The 26,031-nt window shown below is 37.4% G+C and overlaps 1 protein-coding gene across 7 annotated transcripts in view; it reads left to right on the top strand.

Annotated features, from left to right (window-relative positions):
* Positions 1–26,031, top strand: part of LOC310901799 (uncharacterized protein) — a 143,060-nt gene that overhangs the window by 53,988 nt on the left and 63,041 nt on the right. For 5 of the 7 annotated variants that reach the window (XR_014586170.1, XR_014586171.1, XR_014586172.1 and 2 more), the window contains exons 3-4: positions 3,001–3,074; positions 3,684–6,216. The gene's annotated coding sequence lies outside the window, so the exon portion shown is untranslated. Of the gene's footprint in view, positions 1–3,000; positions 3,075–3,683; positions 6,217–6,974; positions 7,122–9,584; positions 9,730–13,658; positions 13,789–14,446; positions 14,767–16,118; positions 16,207–19,815; positions 20,028–26,031 lie in introns of those variants that run through there. The other 2 variants (XR_014586169.1, XM_083842200.1) reach the window with 1 other exon arrangement.

The following is a 26,031-nucleotide window of genomic DNA, read 5'->3' as shown; positions in this document are numbered from 1 at the left end:
CCCATGATGAAGTCCACGAAGACTTTACCATGACTCTTGGTGAATCTGATCATGATGATTAGATTTCACTTGAGAATCCAGATATAGGCTAACGTTGTGCATTCATTAAAGCCTTTAGGGTACAGTCATATGTCAGACTACTCGGAGAAAGTTTTCCTCCTTCATGTGATATAATAGAGAATGCAGGACAGTTTTTCTTTAGGTTCAGCTATGGACTTGTAGGTGGGTTACAGGTTGTTCTCTAAGCTCGGTGGGGAGTTCTTGTAAACAGCAGTGCTCTGGGCTGCACCCAGGGAAGTGCTAGCTAAAAGCTGGGAGTGCTGGGTACAGTGTTGTTTTTTGTTTCTTTGTTTGTTTTTTGTTTGTTTGTTTCTTTCTTTCATCCCCTCTGGGAACACAGGGGCTGCTGAGCCATGTGGTTCATTTTATAGAAGGGTACTTTTTGAAATAATGGATGTATCAAAGGAAAATTTGTACAGGTTTGTAATATATATATAGTTCAAGAATAATGGAACTGTAGAGAGCTTCTTGATCTGTTAATTAGTGATAGGGGTATGATACAGGAGTTTCATATTTGTTTCCTTATTACAGAAAGGTTGGGAATATATTGTATATAATTGTTATATAAGTAAAATAAGGAATACCTTATAATATAGCAAAGAATGTTGATGTCAACGACGTTGATGTTAATTTTCAAATCCTTCTGTCCCTGACAGCTGTAAGGCAGTCAATAAATTTCAAAGGGTCAGTCAGATATTATGCAAAAAAATGCGTCTTATTGCCTATGCAAATTTTGTTCTAGAAATCACTTAACTACTCTTATTAAGAGAAAGCACCCAATTTCTTTTCCTATGTCATATCTCCCATAGTTTAATGCTGGTTAAAAACAAAACAAAAACAACAATGGCAACATCATTCGATTTCTTTCTCTTCAAATGGAAATCTGTTTCTTAATTTGTCTGCTATAATCATTGAAGGAATTAAAAACACTAAAAAGCAAAGTATTAATAAATGCTTCTTAATTAGAAAATAACAGTAACTCAAGAGACGAGTTTTGTATTCACATTTTTTTTCCTTTTAATTCTTATAACCTTATGCCGACCTCCAAGCAGAAGTACCCCATGACTCATTCATGTTAATGTTCTGAGGGTTGTATTAGTGTAGCCTACATAGAAGTTCTTCGGTCAGGGTGTTCTTGTATTTGATAAGTTTAACAAAATTTGTTCTGTATTGGTGGCGCTTGAAGTAATAAGAGCAATACTATGTGAAGTCAAATTAAATCTGATTTCAACAAATTCTCATTATATGTTAAGCAAACAAAGTATAAAACTATCTAGCCCGATGTGAATGTGGTTCTCAATGGAGCCTACATTTAAAAATGCCATATCTATAGTGAATTACTTAAAATTGTAATGAAAAATAAAAACATAATCCTGTGAAAACGTGAGCTTCCAAAAGTAGACTATGCTGTGGGACAAAGCAATTTTCTAATGAGAGGTTTCCTTGATGCAGAGTTCAGACCCCTTTGAAAAAACAATGCTCACTTTTCTAAGTACCCTACAAGCAAACGTGATATTGCTGATATAAGAGAATTTGTATTCTCTCCCACTGCCCCCATGCAACTGAGCTTTCCTTGGGTCTTGGAAACATCAGCTTCGGTGTGAGACTGAGTGTATCAGCATGCTTGGAATAAAAAGAAAAGCACCTCCAGAAAAGTAGTGCTTTATCCTTTTCCTCTCTCTGTTGTTTTCATACAGTATTAAGAGTATATAAGATGTTATGCCAAAAGGGATTTGTCCTTTTTATCTAGTAAGAAGAATGCTTTTGTTATTTGCATTTCTGAATTGCTTAGCTGCCCAAGCATGCTTTATGTGTGCTGCTTGAAATGTGTCATTGGATCACGTGAGTGCTGTTCTCTAGCTGATGTTGGACTTCCTCCAACAAATATGGATTATGTTAAAGTAGGTTCTGAATTGACGAGGATATGTTAATAACTCCCAGATGGGCATCTTTGTGCAGGGAAATACAAACGGTGTATGGCAGGAGCTAGTGTTTGGCAGGTCCATCATTCCGTCATTAAAGGCCACATTATTACTTACAACTCTGCTTGCATGACAATTGCTTGCATAAACTCAGTCTCTCCATAACAAATACACACAATTTGCTTTTAGATATGTTTTCCTCTTGCAAGGATTTTTTTTATATGCCAGCTGGTTTTTCCTCCAGTTTAATATATGGATTTTTGAAAATGAAATAATAGCATGATGTGAACACTTAGGTTCCACAAATTCATGGTTAAGATCTTTTTTTTTTTTTTTTTTCAGATGTGTGATAGAAGCACAAAATACTTACACCTTAGGGGTTTTTTTTGGTTGGTTGGTTGTTTTTTTCAGTCTGTATTATTCAAAGCTTAATGCTAACTCAAGAATTCTGGTTGGATCAGCACATTTGCACTGTGTTTATTTAAATTTTATTTATAGTTACAATTGGATATGCTATGTTTAAAAAAAAAAGTTTATTTCATTCTCTAAGGGGGTTTGTAGCCTTCCTATGAGCAGTTAAAAATAATGTTGTTTTTCATGTAGTTGCACGGATGAAGTTATGATTAGATAACTATATAGGCAACATACACAAGTATGAATTATACAATAAAAATGTTTGCTATTTGCTATGCTTCTTGATCACTGCACTTGTGCTTCATTTATTAATCCATTTCACCAAAACATTCCAAAGCTCTGTTCAAAGAAAACATCTGCAAAATGTCTCTGGCTGGAAAATATTCCTTCCTTCCTTCTCCACCCAACATTTTTTTTTGCAGTCCTACCCCTCCTAAATATTAAGTCATGAACCTGAAAACAAATTCAAAAGCCATACCGATTTTTGAGGTATCAAAAACAAAAAATGAATTACATCTTTCACTGCTAGCTAGAAGGGGAGCAAGGGCTTTGGATTTGGGGAATGGGATACTTTGGGATTCCCAGTTTCTGTTCTTATCTTCAGTCCTAGAGCCTTGATTCTGGGAGTGGAGCCTATAAAGCTGGACCCCTGGTAATGATTTGGGGAGCAGTTCCCAGGTAAGATAATATAAATAACATGGGCAATAATATTAAAAAAAAAAAAAAAAAAAAGAGAGAGAGGAAAAGATGTAGCAAATGTCATGAATGTTTTTATCAGTTGCCTAGGTCATTCTGCACCAAAGTCAGATCCTTACCTCATTTTAATGTATTCTCACAAGCATGCATGTATATTTTCTCACTTATGCACCTGTGCTCAAACCTGGATTTTGACTGGCATATCAATGATGATGATTACTTCACCTTTTTTATTAAGAACAATGAAGTATACATTTTGCAATAATCTCACTGAGCCAGCTGATGAGAATTTGCATTTCGCAGTGCATTTTGGAGAATACTGCTGTGTTGAGGCAGTATTTTCTGTTGATGACCCAAAACATCAATACCATCCAGTGTCTGGAACTGACCCAATCAACAAAGATACTGTGAGGGCTTCGCATATTTTTGTACTTCTCCAGTCTCTTTCTGCATGTTATGATATTATTACTCTCAATCTGGCACTTAATTTTCTTGGCTCTTAAAATGAGTGTTGTAAGAGTAGTTGAATGTAATATGTGGTATTTTAATATTGTGACTCTTAATGCTACATAAAACCTTTGTTTCCTACAGGTTTATTGAGCTGGTGTATTAGATTTCCTGCTGCATGAGCAAGAAGATTATGGTGGCTTACGTCTAAGTGTACTTTTGGGAGGCATTTTGTATTTTCTCTATAAATAGTCTTTCTAAAACACAATTGTGAAACTATTAATGTTTATATCGCATTATACATCTCTCTAAGTTTACTGTGCTGAGTATACAGTGTGGTAGCAAGAGGAAATCTTTTTGTCTAAGAAACATGTTCAAAATTGTCATTGTTAAAAGGCTACTAAAAGGCAGGTTTGTTATATTTATCTTTTTATCTGTAGGGTGTTTTTGGCTTATTACACTGAGTCATTCCTGTTTTCAACAATAGTAAAATTACACCTCTTAAGGAGTTAAGCTCTTCAATAGAACTTATAAATGTTAAATTCCAGCAGAAGTGTGGGCATCCTGGCTATTCCTTTTGTGTTGGAAAAATGTCAAATGAGTCCATTGCAATTATAAGCTCTTCACAGATAAGCCTTGGACTTGGGACTGAGAGCATGTGCATAGTAAAACTTGTATTTTACACTGTATAAACTTTTTTTTTCTTAAGAATGCATTTATTATGTAATTTAAAGAAAAAAACAATGGAAACATCCTTCGTCCTAAGATAAATGGAAAATATATGTAGGTGAAAGGAAGCAGAGGAAGTTCATATGTGTATTATATTACTGATGTATATTCTGTTTTGAGAATAATTTAATGAGCAATTTCTTCACGATTTATAAGAAGATGCCACAGGCCTAACTCTGCAAGGTCCCTTGGAACCATTTATTCATCCATATGTGAACAGCCAGTTTCATTATTTTTAAAAACAGAACATGAATGAAACAAATGGTTAGTGTTGCTCTGTCCAGCAAAATGAAAGATTATCATCTCAAGCAGTGGCTGTCAGGTGGACCAGGTCCAGCTCTGCGTCCTCCTTGGGTTCAGATGCAGCGTGACGTGCGGGTAATCTGCAATTTGCTGGGGGCATCGTTAGCTGGCTCTGCCTCCGGGGTAGGATTTGAAGCAGGCCTGGAGCAGCTGTGTGCCAGGTGGGCTGGGGAGGGATGCTCGATGCCCCGCCATCACCCGCTGGAGCTGGTGTCAAAGCCCCGGTGACATGGAGGAGGCATTAGGTCATATGAGTTACATTAAGTGGCAAGTGATAAATTCAAGATGACAATTCAAAACAGCGGTGTTTCTCCCAGTAATTAATTCCAGTGGTGCCTGAGGCAGTGCTTGGTTGCTACAACCAGTGTGGCCAAGGCTGAACAGCTAATGAGAAAACATTACAGCAAGGATTTAGGGGCCAGTGCATTCTGGCAGGATGAGGTCACTACGATTAGAAAGTATTAATGCAGGTTTACGGTGATAAACTATGACAAAGAAACTTTGTGTTATTTGTGAGTGGTTAAAATGAAGAATTTTTTTTAGTCATTATTATTATTTTTTTCCCCCTCAAACGTCTTTTACGTGCTGCTCGGTCCAGTGGCACCAAGCACTGCCTTGGTACTGTCACATGCAATCCAGGCCAAAGCTAGTTAGTTGCTGCAGCCAGACACAAATCCTTTCTTCCCTTTCATTTGTTCTAATTACTTTTGTCAGGTAATAGTAAACACTCAGCTTAGAGGAATGAGTTTTGCTGTTGTTACCTATGAATAGAAAGAATGATGAGAAAATAACGCTTCCACATTCAGCATCCTCCTGCCCTCAGTCAGCAGTGGAGATGTAGTTGCACAGTACTGGCTAGCAAAAGCCAAGCAAGCGCTTCCTAAAACTTCCACTGTCTTAGGTATGAAGAAAGGCTGCCTAACAACAGAGTTTTATAGGTACAGTCCTTCACTGCTGCTGCAGCAGCACAGGTTTGACTGAGTTATTTGTGAAGAAAAATCCACAGACAGTGGAACTTAAATAAAATAAAAAATGTTTCTGTGAGATTTTCCCAGGCTGTTAACCCCCATAGCTGCAGATTTGCATTATGAATAACTACAAGTGCTGTGTACTATCTTAATGGAAACCCATGGGGTATAATGTGCTTATTAAACGTTTTTACCCACAGACTTGAAAAAGTGCTCTGCTAATTATGAAGTAATACTTGTAACTGTTTCATGTTAATTGCAAGGGTATAGATGAGATGGACTACATGTTGTGGCATTTGCGTTTTTGTTGTCTAAAGCCTAACAGTTATTTTCACATTTTGCTTTGCTCTCTTGTTACCGTATTTATGCAACAACCACTTTTCATCTGAAAGCACTGCAAATACTTCAGTACAAGTGCTTCCATAGAGCAGATAAAAATAGTATTTAATCAGAACAGTAAGACTTGATCTAGTCCCAAATGTCAAATAATATAACTAACTAGCAAGCTGGTAACCAAATCTTTATATTATCTCAGAAAATGTTTCATGTACTATGTACTATTAATGTTTGTACCCTATATCTTATATTAAAGTACATACCTTTATCTTTTAAAACCAATTAAAAAAAAATCAGCAAGACTTTATGCATTTTCTGTTGTATTTCACTCACCTAATTTGTACCTTTTATAACAATTTCCAGAATACTCATAGAAGAAAACATAATACCATATATTTTTTTCTCTCATTCAATTATTTTTATACAGCATTGAACTAGTATAGTGAAAATATGCAGTCTCTGATAAAACAAATAAACAAACAAAAACCACCAACAACCTTAAAAGTGATGTTTGGGGTCTACAGTTACGTAAGTATATATATATAATGTATTAAATACATTTTCATAATCAGACTTGCAATGACACTAATATTTCTCTGATGAACAGTGGAAGTATCATCAAGGGTAATATGCAGTAATATGAGCTGTAATCTAGTAAGTGTCAATGGTTTCCATGGTACTAAAATCTTTTTGAACATGTTCCTATTTCTGTTTGTATAACAAGCTTGTCAGTTTGCTCAGGTTTCGTTCATTTATTTGTGTAGTTGCACAGTGGACAATTATTTTATCTTCTTTTTCAGGCAAAGGATAAAATATCCCATAGTTTAATCTCCGTAACACACAGCCATAGAATTTCCATGAATTAATTGGTAACTGTAGTTAAAATATATTAAATGCAACAATTAGGCCCTATTGCCAATTATTTTTAATGTTTAAAACACATTTAGGCCAAAGACTTTAGGAGCAAATTAATCTCTAAGCAGGACAATTAAAACCCAGGGTTAGAACTATTAGAGTTCTAGATAAATTCTGGAATTTCTGTAGATTCCTGGAATGTTATTGCAGTGATGAAACAGTCACATAATTATCTGTGTTTCAGAGAAGAATGTATGCCTTTCATGGAAGGCATGGGGAAATGCTTTTTGGCTACCCATTTGAACTCACCTTGGAGCCTGCCATATGAAGAGAGATGAACAAATGTGTAATGGTGTTCAGATGAATAGGAGTGCATTCACCAGATCAGCAGGTAAGATCTGTGTAGTGATAATTGCTAATCATTCACAAACCACATTAGATCAATTTGCTCATCAGAATTTTGTGAGCATAATAAAATGTGAGCAGGTGTAAGAACTCTTTGCGTAGGTTTTCTATTTGCAAAATACAACTGTTGCAAGTCTTCATTTTCATGGCAGGCGTTATTGATTGTCTTATCTTACAGCAGGAAGGCTTCTGAGAGTAATATACAGTAATATTGATATAGAAGAGAATGTCTACAGATGGCATAGTGTTTAAGAAAAAAATTGTCACGAAGATAGTTTTAACATGTTTTTCATGTCTTTCTCTGGAATTTTTTAATTAGTGCAGATAGCTATGTTTTGCTGCTATTTAAATTATGAAATGCTTGGGAACAGTATTGTGAGAAATAGTTCAGATAGGTTGAAGTGTTAGGCTCTAAATGGATTATAATGTTCTATGTTTCATATTTTATAAAGGATATTTCATGTTAAATTGGAATGCCTGGAAAACAAATTGACTGCAAGTTTTTGAGAACTTTTAAAAATTTTTCTAACTAATAACCATTCCAAAATGTCTCATTAATACAACAATGATCATATCAAATAAAGCCTCAGTATCACTTCCAGATTTAAATATGAGTTATTAGGTAGGCGTTAAAAGGAATGCACATAAAAACTTTAAAAATAGATTTTCAGTATGACTGTGGGATATGTTCTCACACCAGAGGACGCCCAGTGAGTCTGGGCTTTAATTTTGATAAAAATAAGCCACCGTATAGTTTGAATACAGGCTTTTCATTGAATCCCAACTACTGAATTTCACAACATCAAAATAAATGTTTTATTCCACAGATTTAAGCAGGATTTGGAAAGTCTGTGTCATTTTGTTTTTTTCAGAACAAGCCCACAAATTTATTAATAGTTTCTACTTTGGATCCCAGTGCCAAACCCATATGGTTGGTAGGAAAAGAGAAGCTTGGAAACATTTTTTGCTGTGTCATATCTCTGGTTTATGCTTACCAGTACCTGCATTTGTGTATTCTTCTTCCATTCCTTAGTACCTGAAGCTATTTAGTGCAATGAATGTGGGACCGGCTGTACACATAAACACTGAGACATGACAGGGTTTGCTGCAGTGGGAAACCAGGGAATATATAATTGCATCGTTGTCTCTCGTTCCATTCCCACATGTAACTTGCTTAAATGTCACTGCAAGCTGCAGGCTCTCACTCTTCCCTTTGCTGTGAGCCTTATCCAACCCACGCTCAGCCATCGCGAGCGCAGAGCCTGAGCCGGCACCTGACACCCCTCGGGGATTCATATTCAGGCATCACCGATCGTTGACCTGGCTATTGTTGTTTGTGATACTTACTGGTAAACTTTTGCAATCAATACAACATCAGCCTGTGCAGCTCCTGGGAATGGAAACCTGAAGCAGCGCACTTAATCTTGAGGCTGGCTCCTGCTCCCTGCTCTGCTGCTAAACCAGGTGGTTGGCCTCCGTGATGCAGCATGATTGCCGCAGAGGTCAGGAGAGAGCTGGCTCGGCAAGTGCTGATGGATGGCTGCTCATGATGAAGGGCCTTGTCCATCCAACGAGAGGCGTTAATAATGATGGACCATGACTGTGCACGCAAAAAAGCATGTAGCTTGTTTGTGGACTTGCACAGTGAGAGCTGGAGGATGCCGTGTGATAGTTTGGAGCAAGTCTTTGGGGAAAAGAAGAAAAAAAATGTAATGAAGTAAGGTCTCATTAAAAGTTAGAGAAACCTTCCAATTCATTACAAAATTGAAACGTTTTCTGCAAATATGTTGCTGCACATGTATTTCCCTGCCATTCTTCTTGTGTTGGACCTTTTCCTTGCACTTAAATAAAAATAGCTACATTGCAAATTGAAAAAAACAAGAAATGATCCCAAAGGCTGATGAATTAAAATTAACAAAAAATGATCTCTACAGGAATTTACTCAAACTTGTATGCTTCACTGCCAAATACCATATTTTGCCTGAAATCAGTGAGATGGGCTGAGCCCTGGTACTTCGGTATGTCTGGCAAAAATTAAGTTTCTCCTCTTTAGAAAGAGAATTCTTTGTGAATTAAATGAATTGTGGAAAAACTCACCTCTTACTGGAGACAGCTTTCTACTAGGTTTGTACCTTAGAAAGAGAATGCTAATGTAACCAAATCATCACTTCTGGGTACATCTAGGTGGACACATGATTTTTCTTTACCAAAAGTGTTATCCAGTGCTTTGATTCTACAGGTTTCCTATATCTTACCTGCTCTGTCTCCTACAGATATGGATTGCAATATCAGTGCTAACCCCCCAAAAAACAAAACCACCCAACAATGGAAACAAAACACACACACCAAAAAAAAAAAAAAAAAAAAAAAAGAAATCTGTCACCAGTTAAATGCTAAAACCACAGGCCAGCAAGACCTCAGTAATATGCTCTATTGCTCTGTTCTTCAGCAGATTCAAAGAAGAGAAGTGGTGGTGTTTGTGGACCAGGATATTCACAGCCATGGAAGCACTTCTTGCAGATGCAACTCCTGGGCTTCTGCATGGGAGCACCTCTGTATTTACTTGTATTTTAAGATGCATCAAGCAGCTGTGGGTGAGTAGCTATTGTTAATGTCTGTAGTGGGGAGGACATGAAAGCTGGTGAACTGTCTCCAACCTTGTTTCTAAATTTTCCTCTTAGCTTGCGGACAAACTGTGGAGAAAATTTTAATGACCTATCTTAGAATTTATGATCATGCAATTTAAGGTTTTACAGCTGAAAATTCAGCTATATGCTGAAGTGTCCATTTGAATCTTGATACCTTTTTGATTGTGGTATTTCATATGCTTGAAAACTGTTGTGTAGGTGGCTAGAGTTTTTCTGCAGACACCTGCAAGTTTCCTATTTCAGTCCAATAATTTGATATTCAAAACAAGACCAAATGACTCTTTTCTAAAAATAGATTCAGTTATGTGATTACTAAAATAATATTTGTGTGATCTTTCTAGTTTTCTGCTAGCACTAGCAGATGACTTTCTGATGGCTTTGTAATATTTAATATACTTTTCATGAAAATGTATCAAAATGCTCTGTTCTTCTCATTCCTAATGCATGGTGATGAGATTTTCAATAGACCTTTACACATCATTATGGGAACATCTACATTTGCACAAAAGTAGCTTTATGAAAGGGAAAGGGTTGGAAGGCAGAGTTGGCTGATGAGAATTGAAACTAGACTATTAAGGCCAGTTAGCTTTCGATGAATGTAGGCCACTTCATTCCTGGTCATGACTGAGCTTAGACTTGTGAGTTTCCAGCACGCATCTCCAGAGTATGGCTCACTGACAGTGACACGTTGGGTTTGTGTATAGGTTTTGAAAACAAATAAAAAACCCACAACCAACAAAATACTTTTTTTTTTTCCAAAGAAATGAATTTTGATTAACAGAATTTAGATGCAGTGTGTGGGTTTTTATTATTGTTATTTTTTAACTGTTCCATTTTTGTCTATGAAGGCAATGCAGACTGTTAGGGGTAACCTACTGGTCACTTGAGCCAAGGTCAGAGGCATTAGCTCCACCTCTGTAAACTGGGAGGACAAATGGATGTGATTTAACAGATATGGGACTCAGGAAAAAAAATGAGTTTTGACCAAGAAAGGAATCACATGCAGTAACACAGAGGAAGGTGCTGCTTCTGCAGCACCTTGTAGACTCTTACTGCTTGTTCCTCCTACTGCAGCACTGCCGTTCACTTGGCGTAGTTGCTCTAAAATGTTTGAAAATGATCTCTTACAAAAATGTTCAAAAAAAAAAAAAATCACAAAGACACCCTCCTAAGTGTGGATGATCTTGCAAAGGAAAAACCACCATTTCTTTTCATACTGAAATGTGTTTTTCTTGATTTTTAACTAAGGCAGGAGGCAAGAGCTCAATGCCAACATGCATATCTGCAAATACTCCAAGAGACTGTTAAGAGCTCAGACACAGTTTTTCAGTCAGAAATTTTTAACTAAGGAGAAATTGTTGGGTAATAACTGCTAACTGTTTTTAGTAAATAGCAGGACACATTCCTTCTTTCAGTACCGTCATAGCAGTGCCCAACAGTAATGGCTGCAGTTTTTAGGCATGATATTGTTATTAAAGAGCTCTAAATTACATTCACAGGCCCCAGCCAAATGGCAAAAGCAAAAAACTTTGCTTGAAAAAAAAAAAAGTAAAAAAAATAAATCTGCTTCTGAAGCTGAGCTGATGCAGGAGGTACTGCTCCCCCTGAGGTGGGACTCCTGGGCCACCAAAACAACACAAAAGATGCAATGAAGCAGGAGCTCTGTGCCACCATCGCCCTAAGGGAAGACATTCTTCCTGCCCAAGAGCAAAAGCAGTAGAGAGGGTAGAGGGCATGTCTGCAACCCATAAAAATTGGAAAAGTGCAACAACTAGCGAGCATATTGGTATGGTCTTTACGGTGAATCAAGGAAACCCAGTTGGAATGAAACTGAGTATCACAAAAATTTACCTAAGTGTAAGGTCTATTAGGTTAGGGATCAATTGTAGAAAGGAAATTGTGAAAGCCTATTTCTTAAGACTTTTAAAACTGAACAATTCAAGACCCTGGAAAATATACTGTAGATAGCATAATATAATGACAGGAGGATAGAGTTACTTTAATAGGCTTATTTCATTTCTAATTCCTATGAGTCAGTTAAGCTATTTATGCTTAATTTTACATAGTTATGACTACAGAGTATAATCATCCAAATTGTAATAAAATCCTTATAACAGATAAAAATAAAAAAGTGATGCCTCATTTTGCTCAAATGAGCTAACCTACCTCAAAAATGAATGACAATCCATGCTGCTGGAGCAGCAGTGGGGTCACCAATGATGCCTTTAAGTAATATTAAGTACTGTGTGGAATTATACTCCTGTATTTTGTTTGTCTAGAAGCTAAATAAACTCAGTAACTAGGTGACTGGCTGGGAGGTATGTGCAAAGTGCCTGTGATCTGCCTAAATGCTTTGCTGCCCGGCGAGCATGGGGTAGAAAGGGCTGTGGGCCCATCCTTCCCAAGCAGCTGGTGATGTCCTCGTCTGTCTGACCTTTGCTGCTGGATGAGTGATGTCAGAATTAATCCCAAGTTTTATAAATTAGTGCAGCTCCGCTCCCTCTCCTCACAACCATATATATGTTTATAGTTATAAAGATACGCATGTTTATATAGTTGAGTTTTCACTCAACCCCAGTTTTATTCTGTGATTACTCTCCCCCAACACTTTATTCCTGCTTTGATTTCTGTACGGGCAAAGACTGCAAAAACACTCACATGAGTATTTCTCTTGCCTTTTCTCAAATACAAAAACCACAAACACTCTTCTTTAAAATTATGTTTACAGCTATGTAGAGAGAGCTGCTCTTACGTTTTGCTGATTGCTTTTTAGTTGACACTTGGATCTGAGATTTAGAGCCCATTTTGTTTTTTACAAAGCCCTGTTCTGAATTTTCTACAAGCAAAAATGCACTGTTAACAATTAACATGGAAAAAGCTGCTTTGGATTTGTTTTAAGAACTATTTTGGTGCTTGTAACTGTCTCATGCATTATATTTTTAATTTCCATCTGGCCAATCATACCAGTGTACAAGATGTATCATCCCATGAATGGTCATTAAATTCAGCACTAAACCACCTGATTGTGACAGGAAGAGAGAAATCTGAGCACAGTAAATTTCACTTGGTTAGGAAATCTGTTTATTCAGCACATTTATTTTAATTAAAATGGAAAATAGTGTGAAATACCTTATTTTGCAAAACAATAAAACATTACCTACTAATGGGTTAAAAATAAACAGAGGCCGTCATGTATTTAAAAAAAAAAAAAAACAAAACTAAAGAAAGAGAGAAAAGGTAATGACAGTTTTGAAGTATCCAGTACCTGTTGTGACAGGAATAACAAATTAATTGGGACTATAACGGATTCTTTGTAAAGGTGAAGTAAACACACTTGACTGTATATTTTTCACCATCAGTTAAGTCTCAATTGGTTCTAAAAATAAACAGAAGACATTGAACAGTTTTAATGGATTTTGACACCTAGGTATTATGCTGTCACTCCAGTATAAATGAATCATAACTTTAGACTGCGCCAAGGAATTACTACACATTTGGAGAAAATTTATGGTGCACCAGGCTTTGAATCATGATGTGATATCAAAACTAAAGTCACAAGAGGAAAAAGCCTGGCATAAATTATTATTTATCCAAGCCATGCATACCCGCAAACGCAACAGGTACAGATTACAGGGTGAGTTGGAAATGCCACTGTATTCCTAGGTGTTCCTGCCGTCCTGACCTCCGTTTTGGTAAATCTCCCAGTGAGCTGCATCCAGAGTGGTGTTGGACAAAGTGCTGCGAGGACCAGAGGTTTGATGCTTCTCAGGGTTCAACTTAATCAAGGTTTTAACCAACAAAGCTAAAGGAAAGGAGAATTTCAGTAGTTGACCATATACTTATATTAGGCTTAAATTTATTTTTACCTAACACAGGACTTGTAGATGAAGTTTTTACTCTGGGCTCAAAGACACATTAAGCTGTCTATGAAGTGAAGGACATCTGCAGTCACTAGTCTGGTAGTCTCCAAACTGGCCACACCATTTGGTCTGCACTCTTATACAGGTAGGTAAACATTTAAACTATGTTATACAGGCATACATACAATATTTGATGAAATGTTCTCTTAAATACTATTCAGAAAAAAAAAGCCATAGTTTTTGCAGTTGCTTAAATGATGATAGCATGCATGCTTTCGATACTTTTAAGGAACACTGGGATATATAATTATTTCTCTATAAAATTATTTCTAAAAAATTTTTCTTTGTAGGCTGGATTGTATACAGTGTACAACTGTGTAGTAGTGACTTTTGTAAGTCCTTAGAAAAATACAATGTTCTTAAAAATGGCTTCATTCATAGCAGAAGTAGTTTTAAAAATATTTAATTTACAGTACTTCTTCAGCTTCCTGTGCAGCCTGTCTTGAAAAGATCACCTGTTTGAGCATTTTGCCTTAAATCTTAGCCACTTCAGAGATTGTTATAAAATACTGTGAAGAAATGGTCTAGTTTTTTAGTCTCTATTCAGCAAAAAGGAACAAATCCAAAGAAGATTATAAACAGAGAGAGTATGTTTATATTTGGGAGTCCACAGTGTATTGGTTTAGAAAGCTTTTCTACATTCTAGCCATGGAGCTTTATAAACACGGATTGATTCATTATTTTTGATCTGCTGGAACAGTAATCATCCTCTTAATGGCTTTGGTACTCTTCCCTTCAAGCAGTGGTGTGATGCTGAACTACCTACAGCTGATCTCAAGGCTGGAAGCCAAATTCATGGGCGATAAAATGTTCTACCCTTCACTGAGCCCATCCTGCTCGTACTGCCTGTTGTTACTTCATGCACTGCGGCTTTGCCTTTGCCCAGGCATTGCCCCTGCAGGTCCTGCTGCTGCAGGAGGCCAGGTGGCTGCTCATCCTGCTCTGCCCCTGTCTTCCTCTGGGGCCTCTCGTCCATGGGCACCGCAGCTACTTACTGGAGCTATTGATCTGGTACGAGTGACCAGTGTGACTTCAGAAAGCAACTTTACATGTGATTAACCAGGTTAGTGCCAAACATCTGTCGCTCAGAAAAGAGCTATGCACAGGATGACTTTTGGTGTGCTCTGTTGCTGATCTGGGGGAGATGCTGAGGCTGGAAGGGACTTCTCAAGGTCACCTGCTCCCTGTCCCTGCTCAAGAAGGGCCACCTGCAGCAGGCTGCCCAGAACCATGACACTACTACAATCTTCAGTCAGGGATTTGGCCAACCTCTTTTCAGTGGTTTGTGGGGACAGGACAAGGGGTAATGGCCACAAGATGAAGCACAGGAAGTTCCGGACCAACATGCAAAAGATCTTCTTCACTGTGAGGGTGACGGAGCACTGGAACAGGTTGCCCAGGGAGGTTGTAGCATCTCCTTCTCTGGAGATATTCAAGGCCCGTTTGGACGCCTACCCGGGCAGCCTGCTCTAAGGAACCTGCTTTGGCAGGGGGGTTGAACTCGATGATCTCTCGTGGTGCCTTCCAACCCCTACAATTCTGTGATTCTGAGATATAAAATATCCACTATCTCAAGCTGGGTCATTCTTGGATGCAGTAATGCTAACGTGTCAGCTGCTGGTGGACAAATCTGAGTGGGCCCCCAAAATTGGTGCAGGTGGGGTTGCTGTATGATTGCCCAGCTTATGTTGGTGCTGGCAGCGTCCCCCTGGATGGGGACACAATGCTGCGTGGTGGAGGTCGGTATCCCAGTGTTTTGTCTCAGTCTGTGAGCAAGAGCACTGACACCTGAGAAACTCCAAACAGATTCAGTTTTGTAGCTTGTCCAAACAGCAGAAAAGGGAGAGGTGGAAGATGTGTGACGTAGCAAGATGCATTTCTCCATTTGCCTGTTTCTAATGTGAAAATGGTGTTTTTTTTAAAAAATATTGAAAAATTCTCATTTTGAGATATTGTAATACTTAAATTCTCATGTAATTGTCTCAATTCCTACAACATTATGCAAATTATAATAGTAATTTATTAATGGTATTAATTTTAAAAGGGTCTTGAAAAGGAGCTCTGAGCATTCTCGTGGTGTGATTGCTTTGCAGACACTCATTTTTAGGTCTTTCTCACTTCAGGCGTATTTGGGGCTTGGCAGCCTAAGAGGTATGTTGCATTTCTTTTTATATAGAGTGTTTTGCTTAAGGATTATCAATTAATTCTTCATGAATGTCCTCAGTTTTATCTGCAAATGGTTCTGGTAATGGAGATGTACTGTTAAGATAAGTACTTTATGTTTTTCTGTAAGGGGACTATTCCAATTTTTTTTATTCTTGTGTTCTACTAACTCTAAGGTATTTTGTTTTCATAAATAATGAAAGAAAAATGTCACAAGCTATCACTGTTTCTGTGCTCTGCCTTTGCTGACAGCTGTATGATGCTCATTCAGTGCAGCAGATTGGGAGCTGAAAGTTTCATCAATAAATATGACTCTGATGGCTTCATGTCAGCGGTCAAGGTAATGGCCTTTATTATCCTAGAAACACTTCCACAAGGTGCATGTATGTTTTTTTCTTAAACACTTCTGAGAACTTTTTTTTTTCAACTTATGTGCACTATTTTAGTCATTATCCTGTGCAAGTGATATAAGGTGTTTTAAATAGAAGAAATGATGTAATTATCTTTACTATTTTTTTTACTATATGTTGAAGAATGAAAAATTGAGTAAGATATAATGCTGAAATGTGTTATTGTAAATTTGTGATGAGAAGTATTATGTCTTGTACTCTATAAAAATAAAAAATAAAAGGGAAACATGGAACTGACCTATCTGAAAAAGTGAAAAGCACAATACTGAGAGGTATGCAGTATTAAAAGTCATAAAAGTGTTATTCAGCTTTAGTTGGACGGGACATAGTTTTGAGTTTAGTTGATTTTTTTTATTATTGTGGTTAAAATATTGAATTTTTCATTGGATTTTCCAGTCCATTGTCCTACTAAAGAAATTTTGTAACCCATATAGATACTGCCAGGAATAGCATGCATTTATTTTGGAAAGAAATGAGCATTACAATGTTTCAGGCTTTCAGTTCTTGTTTTTTATTTTTTACTCTATTTGGTAATTATATTTTAAATATTTCCTATTATTTAAATTGTTTTTTCCAAATTCCAACTGTTCTTATTTTTTTTCTAAGTGGTCTATTAAATATATTTATCATTAATTAAATATCATTTAATTATATCTACAAATATTTTTTTTCTTCACATCACTTAGGTGATACTCGGTGCTTGGTCCTCAAGTAAATAAAAGTCTAGGAAAGATGATACCTGCTTCTACAAAAACATTTGTCGTTCAATGGCTGTACTATAGTTTTCTATTTTCTCTGAGTTTTAACATATAGTTGTATTTTTTTAAATATCCACCTACTTTTATGCTGTATATGGTCTCAAAATGCTTTCTAATTTGCACAAATTTCTGTGTAAAATATATATTCTACAGCATGTAGAAAACCAACAAATTTCAGTGAACTCCAACATCTGAAGAACTAACAGTTGCAAGTAGATTATCATGCTAGTGGAACTACTAGGAGATGCAGTTTTGGACCTACTTATGTGCAGAACATGACCTTTTCCATGTTAAAGCTGTGTTTCAGTCTTGGTTTCTTTTTTATCTTCATTCTATGCGTTGTTTATTTTTTTTTATTTAATTTTTAATAAATTTATCTCCAAGCATTTCAAGAAGAATGTGTAGAATATCCATGAAAACAACCCAGTTTTGATCACGTGTCCTAGTCTCATCTGGTAGAACAGTAATTTCTTTGACATATTTGTACCTGGCATCCTCTTTCTAAAATGACATTTAAAATGCTAGTATCCAATCAGTGCTGGGAAAATGAGCAATCCCGAATGCTGTAGGTGGAGGTGTTCCCAAGGTAAGCTCCCAGCAAGGCCCTGGGGGCTGAGCCCTCCATACAGAGGGGATGCTCTGTTTGCAGAGGACCTGCTAGCCCCTGCAGAACTCAGGCATCAGTTTGTATCTTCCCAAGCAAATTGAGGGGTACTTAGCTAAGCACGTTATGTGAGTAGCATACATGAACTGCTATTCTCTGTAGAGAATATGAAAATACCAGAAGTTGTTTTATGAGCCAAATCTGTCTTTCCTGGTCTCTGAAGTGAACAGATCAGGACCATCCAGCTGGAGACCACCAGAATTAGGTGTTGTGGTCCTGGTTCTGCAGCAGACTTGTTCTGGTTTCAGCAATGCCGAGGCAAGCTTCTTATCCTTCTGCTAGTGGCAGAATTGAGGAGTTAAAATTCCCACCCTTGCATGCTGGCTGGCTTAAAAAAAGTAGAGATACAAAGCAGATAAAGCAACACTTTACCGAAAGTTCATTCATCAAAAAGCTGCATATTTTGAAAAGGGTAAAAGTACTACTAGACCCATCAGGGATAAGTAAAGGCTATATACTATAGATTATTTTAATCCCCTTGCTAGATATAAAAGGGATAATTACATATTTGTGGTTGAAGCCATGTGGTGGAAAAATCAATACAACTTTTTTGTATGACACTTCATTAGTGTGAAAAATTTTAAAAGCTGAAAAGAACTGCCTTGCAATTAAATGCCTCTGCTACTCCAGATTCAGTAATGGGTTTGTATTATTATCTAGTTTATTTGAAATAGTGGTTGCACTATAGCAGTAATTGGAAAACATTGATTATGCACTTGTATATAGAAAACCTGGCAAATCATTACAGGGCATAGCAACAGTTAGTTAGCCTTACTAATGAAGCACTAATTGCTGTAAGTAGGTTAACATGTTAGTGAAACTATAGGGAGATACAGCCTTGGATTTTTTTTATCTGTTCAGTGCTACGTATTTTTTTTTTAATTGCATTTTAAGAAATCTCATTTTGCAAATGCAAGCCACAAGACACTCTTGATGCTATATTTGGAATAATTTCAAAGAGGTTTTTTTTTTGTTTTGATTTTTTTTTCCTTTGAATATAATGTCTAGTACATTTAAGTCATATTTATGCTACTCCTATCAACATTGTGACTTTAATGTATGTAAATGGCTAACTGGAGAGAAATGCTGGTTGGCTCCATTGATTTCCTTATTCTAATGCAATTATGTCATCCATGCTATATGCTTCTTCAACAACCTCTTTTTTTTTAATTAGACCGTTCTGTGTTTGAAGAGGTAGTAGTTAAACATTTATAATAAAATGTGACCAATTCATAAACTTTTTTTAAAAAAACAAATTCATATTGTGAAAATCTGAGCATATCAAATCTATTTAGCGAAGTGTATCAGAACTAGGAATAACAATAAATAGATTATTTTATTATAACTATTGACTGGGAAAGACACGTTACAATTTCTTTAATTATGCTGCATTAATGCATTCTGTTTGAGAAGTATATGATCCAAATATTCTTATGGCAGGATTAAAAATAAATCTAGATTTAAACAGGACGTGGATGTTTAGTCAATAAGCTCATGTAAATTTGAATTTAAAAACTCAAAAAAATTTGCTAACCATTGCTGGCATTGGAGTGGATGGCCTTCCTAAAAGCTTTCCCTAAAACATATCAGTCCTGGAATGGAAGTATTTATTTATCTTATGCAGAAGATCTTAGTAAGGTGACAGTATTATATTGGGAAGCACTTGTTTACTCTGTGGGTTATCGAGCACTGGCACAGGCTGCCCAGAGAGGCTCTGGAGTCTCCTTCCTTGGAGATCCTCAGAAGCCACCCAGACATGGTCCTGGGCACCCTGCTCTGGGTCTCCCTGCTTGAGCAGGGGGTTGGACTGGATGACCTGCTGCCAACCTCACACTTCCTGGGATTCTGATTTTGTAGACAGATGTGTGTATGCTGGAGGCACAATATAGAGTTTGTTTATTTATCTACCTTTGTATGTAAGTTGGGTGGCTGTGTCTGTTTTTAGACATGGGCTCAGGTGTCTGCTTCAATGCGAGCAGCTGGTGAGGCTGATACAACTTCCTAAGGGGTAAACCTGTCACAAGAGAAGAGATCGTAAATGCTTGGCATGGTTTTTGTACACTTTCTAGTCTGGCAGGAGAAGTTCCTCAATGCTAACAAATGCATTTGATTTGCAGAGAGCTGTTGTGAGATTGCAGGCTAATTTTGAGTGAAATCAGGCAAAATCCAAGCATGAAGGTGTGGCCTTGAGGACAGCAGGAGGGATGAAATCCTCACATATCCTGGGAGCAAGGGCACTTACTGGATCTCCACTCAACACTTTGCTTTCCAAAAGGATTTTCTGTGGCAAATCTTCTGCATGGGATAGTACTCTCTGACCAAGAAGCAGGTGAGCTGATGACCTTTCCTTGGTCTGCCTGAGATATTTCTCTGGGAATGCAAGCAGAGATCTTGGCTGCATTGGATGGGTTGCAACAGCATCTACCCTTCCTGCTTCCCTCCCACCGTACAGCTCAGCAGCTTCATTGCATTTTGATAGTGCTTGGCTGCAAAAATGCAGGGCAGGATTTCCTTGTTTAAATAGGTGTTAAATTCTCTCTCAGATTCACAGGAATAAAGAGTGGCCCCCTAAGAAGTTGCATAACGACCTTGACTTATAGAACATCTTGGAACAATTCTTACATTGAAAAGTAAATGAATAACAACACATAAAGTTTACCAAGCAAGTGTTAGAAAATGTGAGTTGTGATTCTTGCCACATTCCAATTTTTTAAAAATAAGCGTGTGTTTTTTCAAAAGATTTTAAAGGGGAGGAGGGATGTTTTAAAGAGAAAACTGCTTCCAGTTGAGAGCTAACCTCAACTAGTTCTGCTTTGACTCAGCTTTCCAAAGAACTTAACAATATTATACCCCTCTGTTCATAATAATGAGCTGTTTTGTGCAAAGCAGCTCATTATTATGAATGTAAGGGCATGTTTTGACTAGTAAAGCAAATCATAAAAATTGCTGCCCATGTCACGTTTTTTCCTTTGTCAATAAAAGATTTTCCTCAGGGTCAGAAACAATTATTGACCAGAGAAAAATCTCAAGTCTTATTTGGAAATTTTTCCCAATGAATCTGAAAGTAGGAGAGTGAAGTTATGAAACTAAAAGTATGTGTGGTGAACATTATCTGCAAGGTCTTTTATGTTAAGGAAATCATGACATCTGCCAATCTTTCAAATTCCAAAGGGTAAAGAATGAGGTCTGTTAGGCTGTCATTGAACATGACAGGCTTAATGTCAAGTTTATAACAGAAAAAGGGCAATCTTATTGTGGTTTATTCAGTTTTATGTTGCTTGTTCAGTAGAAAAGCTCATTTTTTATCTAATTTATAGCATTTGAAATACCAAACAGATTTTTTACATATCTCCTGAGCTCACAGCTCCTCTCGACTACCCCTTAGTCGTTCCTTTAGGGAGCAGTCTTAAATCCTTCCAATTTAGAATCTATGTGAGACCAGACAATTGTTTTACTTGAGCATATCCTTCAGTTGTTATAGAGCTGTTTCTAACTCCAAACATTTTAGTTTAATTACTGCTTAGAATATTTGCTATATTTTTATCTAGGTTGCCTCTCACTTGAGCCCATTGGGCTGAAGAAAGAATTACTCCCCGTGCTGTTCTGTAGCCCTTCTTGTTCAGATCTGTAATTGGCCCTGTGTTTTTGACTTTTTGCTAATAAGCAGCTTACTTGCTCTCCCACTAGACTCAACCCACCACTTTTGTTTCATGAATTTTACAAAGGATTTTAATAGATGCTTTAGGCTATGCAAAATGTTATATGAAGGAAAGCATTAATGTTCTAGCCTTGACACAAAGGACGTGTGAATGGCTGCTTATCATTACCGTCAGGTATCAAAATTTTCATTAGGAGTTCTGGAGGACAAAAGGGGAAAAAGTGTAGCTATATGAAAGAATATTAACCTATACTGTGTAACCAACCACAATTGCTTAGCATTTTACATTAACTCTCCTCAGACACTGGCTCTCATTATTTTTACACATACATAATAACTGCTTATTATAGCAGTACAGTTCACACTGATATATTGTAGATAAGGTTGTGTCAGCACTTCCATTATAAACCCTATTTTCAGAGGTTTAAAAGGCAGCTGTAAAAATTTACTCCAGACAGAAGATTGGTTTTCTAGGTTTCTGCCTCGAGCAATTTTTTTTAAACCAATTAAAAACAATTGGCTGTTTTTTAAGCTATAGAAGTAAACAAAACAAATTAAGAGGTTTAAAACACGTTTTGCACTTCTGTAACTCACAAACCTTTATTAAAAAAAAAAAAGAAAGCAATCTGTTAATATGTTATATTGCTAGTAGTTTTCTGTAAAAGAAATATATACTGGCTATTGCAACAAAGAGTTATAAACCAGAATACCACAGCTTAAAATTACTTACTCCTGAGTTCAGCAAGATGCTACTTAACAAAAACACTTTTTTAGCTCTAGAATGTAAGTCCAGACTTTGCTGTCACCAAACACTTACTTTTTCTGAAATCCTTACTCCTACAGGGGCTAGAAAGAGTCATTTCACGTTAGATATCTCCTTGGGCTCACTGGGAAACTGAGGGGTAATTTTACACTCACATAGATCAGCAACAGACCCAAACAGTTTGCGGTGTTGGGGATTGCTCCTCAAAGCTTTCCAAGCCCCTTTGGCAAAGCACTGATCAGGAGGTGGTACTGGCTAAGAGGACTTCTGGAAATGCTACACGAATCTTTCCCTTTCTGGTTGTCACCAAGCCTGGCACTGTCACCTTTGCAGAGACGATGGAGGTTAACTCCGTTCCCTGATTTGCATTAAGTGGTTATCTCTGGAGGCAGCCTTGCTGACAAAGGGCTTACTGGGAAGAAGCTTATACAGTCAGTCTCCAGGTGAATTCTGGCTTCATTTTGCCAGTATGTGGTATTTCTCACCAACAGTGGTGTGAGTACATGAAAGCACTTAAGCTGGAGAGCAGCCAAAAATTCCCTGAAAGTTCCTGAGCAGAGGACTGAAGTGTCCCCGGCTGGGTTTGAAGATGACTTTGTGACATGTTAGATACATGATGCTTCCTCCTTGCATCTTGAATGGGAAGGTGTGGCTGTCATTTGCAGAGCTCTTCCCTTGGGCTGTTGAATTCTGTGAATGATGCCCAGGTGCTGTGCATGGCGGATGGAGGAGCACTGCTGGATTTTGCTCTGTAACTGTACCTGGCAGTGAGAGGGAAAAATAACAGCACACCCATGGTTATGGAGGTTACTTGGGAGATACCCAAATTAGTCAGTTTGATATCCCAACATTTCAGCCCATCTGTTCAAACAGGGATATACCCACTACTGTGAATTGTGCCTTACTATCTACTGGGTAATATTATGCATTAATTTTTGCAAATGGTTTTAGGTATGACATTTCTGACAGTTGTTCAGCTGAATTGGATTAATAATGCATTTTTATAACCCTCATCTCACTTAAAAATATATTACAGTGCAATGTTTTGAGAACCTCTAGAATTGAAATAAATATTTAAAATATATTTAAATAAAGTTGGCTCATCGTGGTAGACATCATCAAAAGAAAACAATCCCCATGCATGTTCTTGAAACCTTGTTGCAAATTTGGAGGTGCTTGTTATCTTTTCCCCTAACTGATTTAATGAGGGAGTGCTCTGTTCCAGAAATGTGGCTGGGAAATGTCATCGCTGTATCTTTTATCATAAGATCAAGAGGCCAAATTCTGAAGTTCTTTCTAAGTATTGGTTCAGTTTCCGATATGGTAAACTCCCTATTGGAGAACCAAGGAAAGTATCTGGAACTTGGAAAGAAACATAAAGGCACTTGAAACAAAGTCAAGCTTTGGTAATTAAAATTTTTATATGACATGGTTTGAGGTGACAGTTCATACAAGTCAGAAGAACATGCATGGTAAACCCAATGTTTACTTGCTTAGCTCTTTTTGGTATAACATAGTGATAATAGCCCAGGAACCAATCTGCTGCTCAATGAAAATACCTTAGTAAAATACTGAACTTCTGACACGTCACCTTCTGTTAGTTCCTCTTCTGGTCTGAAGGCAGAGACTCAGCTTCTGGTTTCAGGCAGGGAACCATTTCAGCCTGCCTTTCTGAATAGTAAGGTTAGATGAGGTGTGGAGTATCTATAATCACATCTGTCTGCCTGGCAAGGCAATAGCTACACAAGCATGAAATGTAATAAGGAAAACACTGAAAAGAAATGTGAAAAGGTAGCAAAGTTCATGCATCATAATGTGGTTTCTATCTAAAGAAAAAAAGTCAAATTTTGTTCTAAATTTGAGTCAGTCTTATTTATGGAAGAGCTGATGATATCTCTAAAGCTCATTAGGTATAAGCAATCTTATTTAAATTTGCGTTAAAAAAAAAAGCTGTTTGTGTTTGCAACCTTATAAAAGAATTTCAAATTAAAAATTGAGGTGAAGTCTTGGGCGGGTTTCATCTGAACCAAAGAATTCTTGCCTTGCTTCAGTGCTTTGATCTTTCTTGAAAAAGCTGTTTGGTATGCACTTATTCAGCATCTAATGAAAATATGATATAGCTTACAAATTTTATTGGACAATGCACCAAAGTGCACCAAAAATCTGAAAACCCAAAGAATGGGTCTGCCAGCAGTAAGGAGCAGAGAAGCCATACATCTGAACACGTAGATAGAAATGCAGATAGGCAGAGCTAGCTGGCAAGAGCATGACTGCTGTTCCTATGGCACTGAGCGGAGGGATGTAGAGCTGGTGGTGGGGCAGGGGAGAATGAAATCCTTCTCTCCAACCTCGCAAGCCAGTCCCCCAGGTTTCAGTAAGTAGGGGGTGTGCTACACCCTTACAAATTGCATTGAATGCCCACCGTATTCCATATTACCTGCCTTATGCTGGATTTTAACACAACATCCCCACTTACTACTAAATGGGAAGAACAGTGTTTGTGATAGTCCAGAACCTGTCTCTTCTCTTCTGAGTTGTAGGTTACTTGCGATATTTAGTGCAAATGAGGGATCACCACTTCCCCTGCATGGCAGTGTTTCCACAAGAATTTCACATAATTGAAATGGCCAGGGTTACATTACAGGTTTCAATTATCTTGAAGCAAACAACTGTATCTTTAAAATATTGTTGAAGAGTTGCATTTTTTTTTCTAAAGAGAAATTTAAATTTTAAATATTTGTAAGGGAGACATGGGTAAAAATTTCCACCAACCTTACACGTGTGCTGTCTTCCACCACAAGGACAGTTCTTAGTAGTGTTCTTCACCTTACTTCCCTGAAAGCTTATGAAAGCATTATTTAAAATAGGCATTTATTTCTGTAATCCAAGCAGAGAGGGCAAAAACAGTTTTTGTCTCTGTCTTACTGGCTGAGGCCAGCTACAGACAGAATATAGATGATTTATTTCAATTAACTATGGTTACATTTGAACTGCAGCACATGTCCCTAGGGAGGTACAAGAGCAAGGTAACTAACTCTGAATGAGCAGCTCAGTTCCAGGGATGTCCCTCAAAGTGAAGACAGACGAAGTGTGTGTGTGAGTGACTGTTTCTCATCCTAAATAATATATTTAGTGACTGTTTCTCATCCTAAATAATATATTTAAGCATTTTTTTCTTCTTAGTCTTGGTTTATGTACTAAAAATAGGAAAAACATACACATCAACTGTGGAATGTGAAACACAAGGCAAGTTCTATAAAGCACTGCTATAATGCATGCTACTTCCAAAAACTAAAATATTCACAAAATTGCTCATTATGCAACCCTTTAAGAGTAGAAGTGGAGAAGAACTGAAGGACTGGTGTGATAAGTAAATTTAAAATACATTGAGAAACAAGTAAAAACTCCCCAGTGTCCTTGACTAATATCAACAACTAAAAGATCTCCAAACACAGAGGCATGATTTGTAGAGATAATGTCATTAACTTGCAGACCTGAGAAAATTGATTTTCTTCCCTCATAAATCAGCAAAAAGTTCAGAAAAAGCAGCTGATGGTGTGTTTGAAAAAGGCAGACCAGCATCAAAGAGGAATTGGAGGCAAGAGCAAAACTTTCCCAGCTGGCTACAACATTTATTATTTAACTTCAGCAGATGGATCCACCTTAAGAAAGGTCCAAGGAGCTAGATGGAAACCAAATACAGCAAGAGGAAGTTGGGGATGTGGGTGTCAGGTTGTCAGTAATCTGACAGCTGTGGTAACTATCCTCTAATCCAGCGGCTCCAGCCACGCTCTTGGCTGACACCGCAAGGACTGACTGACAGCTGAAGAGCGGGTGCTTCTTACAGGCAAAAGTGACATCCAGTCTATTAAGGCTGACAAGCACAAAGCAGAGATTTGCCCTGAATGGTTT

The sequence above is a fragment of the Anser anser genome (assembly GCF_964211835.1).
Source record: "Anser anser genome assembly, chromosome: 6".
Taxonomy (NCBI): Eukaryota; Metazoa; Chordata; class Aves; order Anseriformes; family Anatidae; genus Anser; species Anser anser.
Note: the sequence above shows the minus strand (reverse complement) of the source record. Positions and strands in the feature narration are given on the sequence as shown.